This window comes from Nanorana parkeri, unplaced genomic scaffold (genome assembly GCF_000935625.1).
Source record: "Nanorana parkeri isolate BGI_ZX_2015 unplaced genomic scaffold, ASM93562v1 scaffold1215, whole genome shotgun sequence".
Classification (NCBI taxonomy): domain Eukaryota; kingdom Metazoa; phylum Chordata; class Amphibia; order Anura; family Dicroglossidae; genus Nanorana; species Nanorana parkeri.
The window spans coordinates 348,082-357,304 of NW_017307483.1; positions in this window are offsets into that span (position 1 = coordinate 348,082).

Here is a 9,223-nt window from a genome sequence, read left to right on the forward strand (position 1 = left end):
TCTGTGACAGTTACAGATGTAGATGTCTAGTCAGCCTTCTGCTGCCTCCGTACCCCCCGGTCTGCTCCTGCAATCACTTGGACTGTCCATCTCTGGACAGGAAATAGGCCGCGCGCTGAACAATGTCTTCCCCAGACCCCATCCCATCACTCTAGCACCTTCATCATCAATGTCTTCCAATAGCAGTGTCAGAGAATGTTCAGTGGCGGGGCTTATTCATTTATGGGTTCAGTCGTCAACTAATGATGGAAATGTTTAAAGTGTATGAATGGTTAACGTTTCTTTTTTTCAGTTTTGGATAGTGTGGGACAGGCTTGAAACATGTCAGTTTCGTGCTGTCTTTTCTTCCATGAGATGCAACAATAGATAAAATCTAATAAAATCTCTACAGCGAGGAGAAATTCACTTTCGGCTGTCACCAGAACAGGTGTCCCCATTGAAAGATTTCCCTCTGTAACAAATGTAACGTTTTGGAGTTCCCATCACTTTCAGTCTGTGTGAAAATGGAGCAAAAAGAGGAGAATTTACTTAAAAGAGAACTATGGGGTCAGGGCTTTTCCCCATAGTTCTCCTTAGGGTAACGGGAGGACACAAACTAGCGTCCTCCCGTCACCCAAAGCTCAGTATATAGGGAGCTACAGCTCGCGGTATACTGAGACGCCGCAGGCGCAGCGGATCCCGACATCGATGTCTGGATCTGCCAGCTGCGTGAGTGACAGCTGGCTCTGCCTATCTAGAGGCAGAGCCAGCTGTACAGGGAATTTTCACTTTAAACTTGACAGGAAATGATCCGCGCACCATGTTTAATGGGTTGTTAAAGGGTTTATCCACCTTTCTGCAGTGTATACCTACAATGTGAACACTATCATCCTGTCCTCATGTTGCCGAACTCTGAATCTTCACCTTCTGTCCTGCTTTGTTCTTATAGAAGCCCAACCACCGACACACTTCATCTCCAGAGCGCCCCCCCACCCCCCACCCCCGATATTATGTGTCTTGATAATCATCTGACACTTGCACATACTTGTCTATGAATGCTACTGAAGTAATAATGATGTAAAAAAGGTTTTTTTTTGTCCGGAGTGGTAAAGGGCTCTCTTGGGTATTTCACATATTGAGTATTATTATTATTATACAGGATTTATATAGCGCCAACAATTTGCGCAGCGCTTTACAAAATAGAGGAGACATTACAGTTACAATACAATACAGTTTCAGTACAATAGGGGTTGGGAGGGCGGTGCTCGTGAGAGCTTACAATCTAGTAGGAGGGGCCAGTGATACAAAAGGTAATAATTGTTTAGATTGAGTTATTGGAAGAAGTAAAAGGCAGTTATGTTGAGGTGGAATAGGTTTACAGTTTTTTCTGTTGACCAGTATCCCTAGCTCCTGCAGGTGGCAGTATAACCCGAATGTTATTGAATTCCTGTGTCCCTCAATGGACTCCAAGAAAAAGATTTTATAGTAAGCAGAAAAAGTCTTATTTTCCATGCGTTGGTAAGTCCTTACCCTCTCCCGGGGTGTGGGTGCCCGTCCTGCATCTCTAACCCATCCTGTTCAGAGATGTATGGCAGAAATATGGCGTACCTGTGTACAACCTCTCTTTAAAGTATGTGTAAATCTAATCACTAAAATCTCATATAAATGTAATTATGTTGATGTAATTCCAAAAAGGTTTTTTTTTTGAAATCTACAAATAAAATAATCCCTGGTGACCCTGCCATATAGGTCCTGTTATAGGCTGACAACGCTCTGTCCTTGTCTCCCAGTTGTCCTCCGGAGTTGTCACCTTGACACATGCACACAGGCAAGGTCCACTAGCCCCCCCACCCCCCACCCCCGATATTATGTGTCTTGATAATCATCTGACACTTGCACATACTTGTCTATGAATGCTACTGAAGTAATAATGATGTAAAAAAGGTTTTTTTTTGTCCGGAGTGGTAAAGGGCTCTCTTGGGTATTTCACATATTGAGTATTATTATTATTATACAGGATTTATATAGCGCCAACAATTTGCGCAGCGCTTTACAAAATAGAGGAGACATTACAGTTACAATACAATACAGTTTCAGTACAATAGGGGTTGGGAGGGCGGTGCTCGTGAGAGCTTACAATCTAGTAGGAGGGGCCAGTGATACAAAAGGTAATAATTGTTTAGATTGAGTTATTGGAAGAAGTAAAAGGCAGTTATGTTGAGGTGGAATAGGTTTACAGTTTTTTCTGTTGACCAGTATCCCTAGCTCCTGCAGGTGGCAGTATAACCCGAATGTTATTGAATTCCTGTGTCCCTCAATGGACTCCAAGAAAAAGATTTTATAGTAAGCAGAAAAAGTCTTATTTTCCATGCGTTGGTAAGTCCTTACCCTCTCCCGGGGTGTGGGTGCCCGTCCTGCATCTCTAACCCATCCTGTTCAGAGATGTATGGCAGAAATATGGCGTACCTGTGTACAACCTCTCTTTAAAGTATGTGTAAATCTAATCACTAAAATCTCATATAAATGTAATTATGTTGATGTAATTCCAAAAAGGTTTTTTTTTTGAAATCTACAAATAAAATAATCCCTGGTGACCCTGCCATATAGGTCCTGTTATAGGCTGACAACGCTCTGTCCTTGTCTCCCAGTTGTCCTCCGGAGTTGTCACCTTGACACATGCACACAGGCAAGGTCCACTGTTGTTACCTTCAGGAAGCTTGCCCTGGTAAATGCAATGCAGCCATCTCTGAAGTGCCCGTAGACAGGAAGTGGCTACAGAAAATACTTGTTGGTCCTGCCGGAAATCTAGTGCTAGTGCACTCTGCCACTGCTGCACTCTTATCAGTTACATGTCTCTGTGAATTACACAACCCTTCCTACCTATGTTATAGAGAAGAGGAGGTGTTCTGTAATCCCGTCCTAGGGTGGCAATCAGGGCCGGATTTCCCACAAGGCAAACCAAGGCCCGGCCTCGGGGCAGCAGGGAGTAGAGGGGCAGCAGGGTTGTGGAATTGCTTTCTCGCGGGCGGGTAGCTGTTTTCTAGCTGTGGGCAAGCAGAGCTAAATGTACAGCAGGGAAGCCACCGCTTGTTTTGTACAAGTGATCTCGGAAAGTAAAACCGGCCCTGGTGACAATGCTGCTCCTCCATATATACCATATGTTGAGTACTATTTTATGTTGAGCACAACCTTCCTGTCCTAGGTTGTCACCCTAGGACAGGAATTGGGTTACTGGCCGGATGACCAGGTGGAAATAAAGTAACAAATCCCGATAAAGGAAAACTAATGCAGCCGCTTCATCCAAGGAGCGGTAAGCTGCAATATGTTACTTTTTTGTTCTTGGGTTTAGATAAGCTTTAATTATAATATTAGGCAGGATTCTATTATGATAACAAAGGACAGGAAGTCATGTGAGAATTGGAAAAAGTCATTAGTTGCTACATTGTTTCTTCTTCCACAGAACTGTCATCTCCCTTCACATGGGATACATTCACTTAAAAAAAAAAAAATAATCCTAATGAGACATATTTCCTCCAGGGAGCACCTTGTGTTTTTGATCATTGTAGCTGCGGATCCGCATGTGGAGGGTCCGCGAAGCTGTTGTCAGGGTAGTAATTTTCCACCCCTCAGATGAAATAATAACAATAATTATATATATTACAGAGTCATTAGGGAAGGTCAGAGCCGATCTTGATACCGCCACTTCAGTGGATTCCTGTCTGGAGGAAGTGTAAAGAGACTGGAATTATCTCTCCAGGTAATTGGATACTTACAGGCTGTGAATTCTGCCTTCACGCTCGGGAGGTTGGGTGATTTTCTACTTCGTGTCAATACGACGAGAGCGTACGCAGCGTTCGAGAATACGGCCATCAGCACCGACGTGCGGCCAGAGAGATCCGGCTTAGGAAAATCCATCTATTTCATGATTTGTTTATTTAGAGACACCTCCCTCTGTAATGGCTGCCGTAATGGGTAGAGCTGGAGAGACAAGCCGAGAGATTTCAGATCACAACGTTTACTAAGAACACATCTTGTGATTTGAGTCTCCAGCGTCAGCCAAAGGCTGAAATATTAATGATATGCGGGGTGACCCTTTCACGTGAACCTGTAGTTTGCAGGGCAAAGAAACACATTGACTTTAATGGTAGCCCCACCAATGGCATATGCTTCCCTTCCTTTCACCACTGGCAGAGAGTGTAACACCCACTACTTCTGTGTATGAAGTATATACATACTGCCCACGGTCTTACCCTTCGCACTGTTCTTCTGCACATACTGCCCACTGACCTTCCTTCCAACCCCCCTGTACAAAAAGCCTCCCCGTCATACCCTCCACACCCCTTTTCTACACATAACACCCACTATCATACGTTCCCCATTCCTTGCCTACATGTACTGCCCAGTGCCCACTGTTATACCCTCAGCACTCCTCTCCTGTACATACTGCCCATCATTGTGCTTGTGACCTGCACATACTGCCTGCCATAATGCCCTCCACACCACTTTTCTACACATAACACGCACTATCATATGTTCCCTACTCCTTGCCTACATATACTGCCCACTGTTATACCCTCAGCACTCCTCTCCTGTACATACTGCCCATCATTGAACTCCTGACCTGTACGTACTGCCTGCTGTCATACCCTATGCACATGTCTCCCGCACATGCTGCACCCTGTCATACTTTCTGTACTCATCTCCGGCACATATTGCCCATTGTCATACCCTTTGCTCTCCTCCACATGCTGCCCACTATCACACCGTTCCCTTTCTTCTCCTGCACATACATCCTCCTGTAATACGTTTGGCACTCCTCTCCTGCCTACTGACTGCTGTCATACCCTCGCCACACTTCTCCTACCTATACTGCCCACTATCATTTCTTTCCCATTCTAACCCTGCATATAGTTCCTCCTGTAATACCCTTGGCACTCCTCTCCTGCATATACTGACTGCTGTCATACCACTGGCATGGCTCTCCTGCGCATATTTCCCACTGTTACACCTTCCGTACTTGTCTCCTGCACACACTGCTTCCTGTCCTGCAGATACTTTCTTCTGTAATATCCTTGGCACACATCTCTTGCACATATTGCCCACTGTCATACCTATTGCACTTGTTTCCTGTACACATTGCCCCCTATCATACCCTCCACACTCCTCTCCTGTACATACTGCCCCCTCTCATACCCTCCACACTCCTCTCCTGGATACTTTCTTCTGTAATATCCTTGGCACACATCTCTTGCACATATTGCCCACTGTCATACCTATTGCACTTGTTTCCTGTACATACTGCCCCCTATCATCCCCTCCACACTCCTCTCCTGTATATATTGCCCCCCGTCATATCCTCCACACTCCTCTCCTGGATACTTTCTTCTGTAATATCCTTGGCACACATCTCTTGCACATATTGCCCACTGTCATACCTATTGCACTTGTTTCCTGTACATACTGCCCCCTATCATCCCCTCCACACTCCTCTCCTGTATATATTGCCCCCCGTCATATCCTCCACACTCCTCTCCTGGATACTTTCTTCTGTAATATCCTTGGCACACATCTCTTGCACATATTGCCCACTGTCATACCTATTGCACTTGTTTCCTGTACATACTGCCCCCTATCATCCCCTCCACACTCCTCTCCTGTATATATTGCCCCCCGTCATATCCTCCACACTCCTCTCCTGGATACTTTCTTCTGTAATATCCTTGGCACACATCTCTTGCACATATTGCCCACTGTCATACCTATTGCACTTGTTTCCTGTACATACTGCCCCCTATCATCCCCTCCACACTCCTCTCCTGTATATATTGCCCCCCGTCATATCCTCCACACTCCTCTCCTGGATACTTTCTTCTGTAATATCCTTGGCACACATCTCTTGCACATATTGCCCACTGTCATACCTATTGCACTTGTTTCCTGTACATACTGCCCCCTATCATCCCCTCCACACTCCTCTCCTGTATATATTGCCCCCCGTCATATCCTCCACACTCCTCTCCTGGATACTTTCTTCTGTAATATCCTTGGCACACATCTCTTGCACATATTGCCCACTGTCATACCTATTGCACTTGTTTCCTGTACATACTGCCCCCTATCATCCCCTCCACACTCCTCTCCTGTATATATTGCCCCCCGTCATATCCTCCACACTCCTCTCCTGGATACTTTCTTCTGTAATATCCTTGGCACACATCTCTTGCACATATTGCCCACTGTCATACCTATTGCACTTGTTTCCTGTACATACTGCCCCCTATCATCCCCTCCACACTCCTCTCCTGTATATATTGCCCCCCGTCATATCCTCCACACTCCTCTCCTGGATACTTTCTTCTGTAATATCCTTGGCACACATCTCTTGCACATATTGCCCACTGTCATACCTATTGCACTTGTTTCCTGTACATACTGCCCCCTATCATCCCCTCCACACTCCTCTCCTGTATATATTGCCCCCCGTCATATCCTCCACACTCCTCTCCTGGATACTTTCTTCTGTAATATCCTTGGCACACATCTCTTGCACATATTGCCCACTGTCATACCTATTGCACTTGTTTCCTGTACATACTGCCCCCTATCATCCCCTCCACACTCCTCTCCTGTATATATTGCCCCCCGTCATATCCTCCACACTCCTCTCCTGGATACTTTCTTCTGTAATATCCTTGGCACACATCTCTTGCACATATTGCCCACTGTCATACCTATTGCACTTGTTTCCTGTACATACTGCCCCCTATCATCCCCTCCACACTCCTCTCCTGTATATATTGCCCCCCGTCATATCCTCCACACTCCTCTCCTGGATACTTTCTTCTGTAATATCCTTGGCACACATCTCTTGCACATATTGCCCACTGTCATACCTATTGCACTTGTTTCCTGTACATACTGCCCCCTATCATCCCCTCCACACTCCTCTCCTGTATATATTGCCCCCCGTCATATCCTCCACACTCCTCTCCTGGATACTTTCTTCTGTAATATCCTTGGCACACATCTCTTGCACATATTGCCCACTGTCATACCTATTGCACTTGTTTCCTGTACATACTGCCCCCTATCATCCCCTCCACACTCCTCTCCTGTATATATTGCCCCCCGTCATATCCTCCACACTCCTCTCCTGGATACTTTCTTCTGTAATATCCTTGGCACACATCTCTTGCACATATTGCCCACTGTCATACCTATTGCACTTGTTTCCTGTACATACTGCCCCCTATCATCCCCTCCACACTCCTCTCCTGTATATATTGCCCCCCGTCATATCCTCCACACTCCTCTCCTGTATATACTGCCCCCCGTCATACCCCCCACACTCCTCTCCTGTACATACTGGTACTACAAGGTTGGTGAATGTCTGAGTTTGGTGAATGTTTGAGGTTGGTGAATGTCTGAGGTTGGTGGATATCTGAGATTGGTGGAAATCTGAGGTTGGTGAATGACTAAGGTTGGCGGATATCTGAGATTGGTGAATGTCTGAGGTTGGTGAATGTTTGAGGTTGGTGGATACCTGAGGTTGATGAATGACTAAGGTTGAGATTGGTGGATATCTGAGATTGGGGGATATCTGAGATTGGTGAATGTCTGAGGCTGGTGAATGTTTGAGGTTGAAGAATATCTGAGGTTGGTAGATATATGAGATTGGTGAATGTTTGAGGTTGAAGAATATCTGAGGTTGGTAGATATATGAGATTGGTGAATGATTGAGATTGGTGAATGACTGAGGTTGGTGGATATCTGAGGTTGGTGGATATCTGAGGTTGATAAATGACTAAGGTTGGTGGATATCTGAGGTTGGTGGATACCTGAGGTTGGTGGATATCTGAGGTTGATGAATGACTAAGGTTGGTGGATATCTGAGGTTGGTGATTATCTGAGGTTGGTGGATACCTGAGATTGGTGGATATCTGAGGTTGGTGGATACTTGAGGTTGGTGGATATCTGAGGTTGGTGGATACCTGAGGTTGGTGGATACCTGAGGTTGGTGAATGTCTGATGACGTGGAAAAAGAGAGCAGTACAAGAGGAATTTTGGAGCTGTGAGTGAAAAGTGGTGACCGTAGGAGGATGTTCTGACCGGCCCTATACCTGGACACTATAGAGGAGATATACAGAGGTAGTTTTTGAGGGCTCTGTGTGTTAGGACTAGGACTATGAATTGTAGGAGATGTCTACGAGTGGAGTGGCTGCATTCATACCAAATCAGAATGAGCCCAGTCTATTAGGAGTAAAGGAGATAATCTAATCAATCCATATTCCAGGTAAATCTATAAAACAACGACCCACGGGCGAAACCTTTCCTATCAATTTCTTCAGGTTAAATTAAATAAAAAAAAAAAAAAAGATTCGGCAGAAAGGAACATTTTTTATGAAGTTTGCAGTATATCTGAAGATGTTTTTTTAAAAGATCCGTCCTTTCACCTATCTACGATTAAAGTCGAATAGCAAATGAAGATTTCCAACAGAAGTGATTCATTTTTCTATTCTCTTTCTTCATTCTTTGGTCAAACACTAAAAACATGCAAACATGCAAAATATTTAGATTAGATTCATTTTAGATTTTTTTCTTATTTAAAATAAAGAGATTTTGAAAGAAAAAAAAATTAAAAGCCAGCAGAAAAAAAAAATACATTTTATGCCATGATATATTTGTTGTCGAATGTCAATTTTTTTGTTTGTGAATGTGTTATTAAAAAAACAAAAACCTACGAGTGAACAGAGAACAAAAAAAGTGTTTGTTTGTTTGGTTTTTTTGCTATGAATTCTGCAGACTCATCAATTCAAAATATATTTATTTAAATAAAATCATGTATTCCAACAAGATATATAATTTTCATGAAACATTTCATAAAATTAGAAAAACAACAAAGTGAATTGTGAAGAATTTATGTCTGAGAGACGACAACGGGGGCGATTGTAACATCGTAACATGTCCACGGAACATACCACGGAAAAATTGTAAAAACGATTTGAGTTTGGCGAGTTGAAGCGTGAAAACGGAACCTAATCCCACACCGCGAATAATCCTGTTGCTGACATTAGCGTGAAGGGGAAAATTAATCCATGGGAACGTCTCTTAATCGGGGAATTAATGCCATTGTCCATTGACAAGGCAATTAGATAGATTGGTGTTTTAATAAATAAACTATTTAAAAAAAAAAAGAAAACCCCAAGCTGATCATTATTTAGAGGTTAAATGTAAGTCTTTTGGC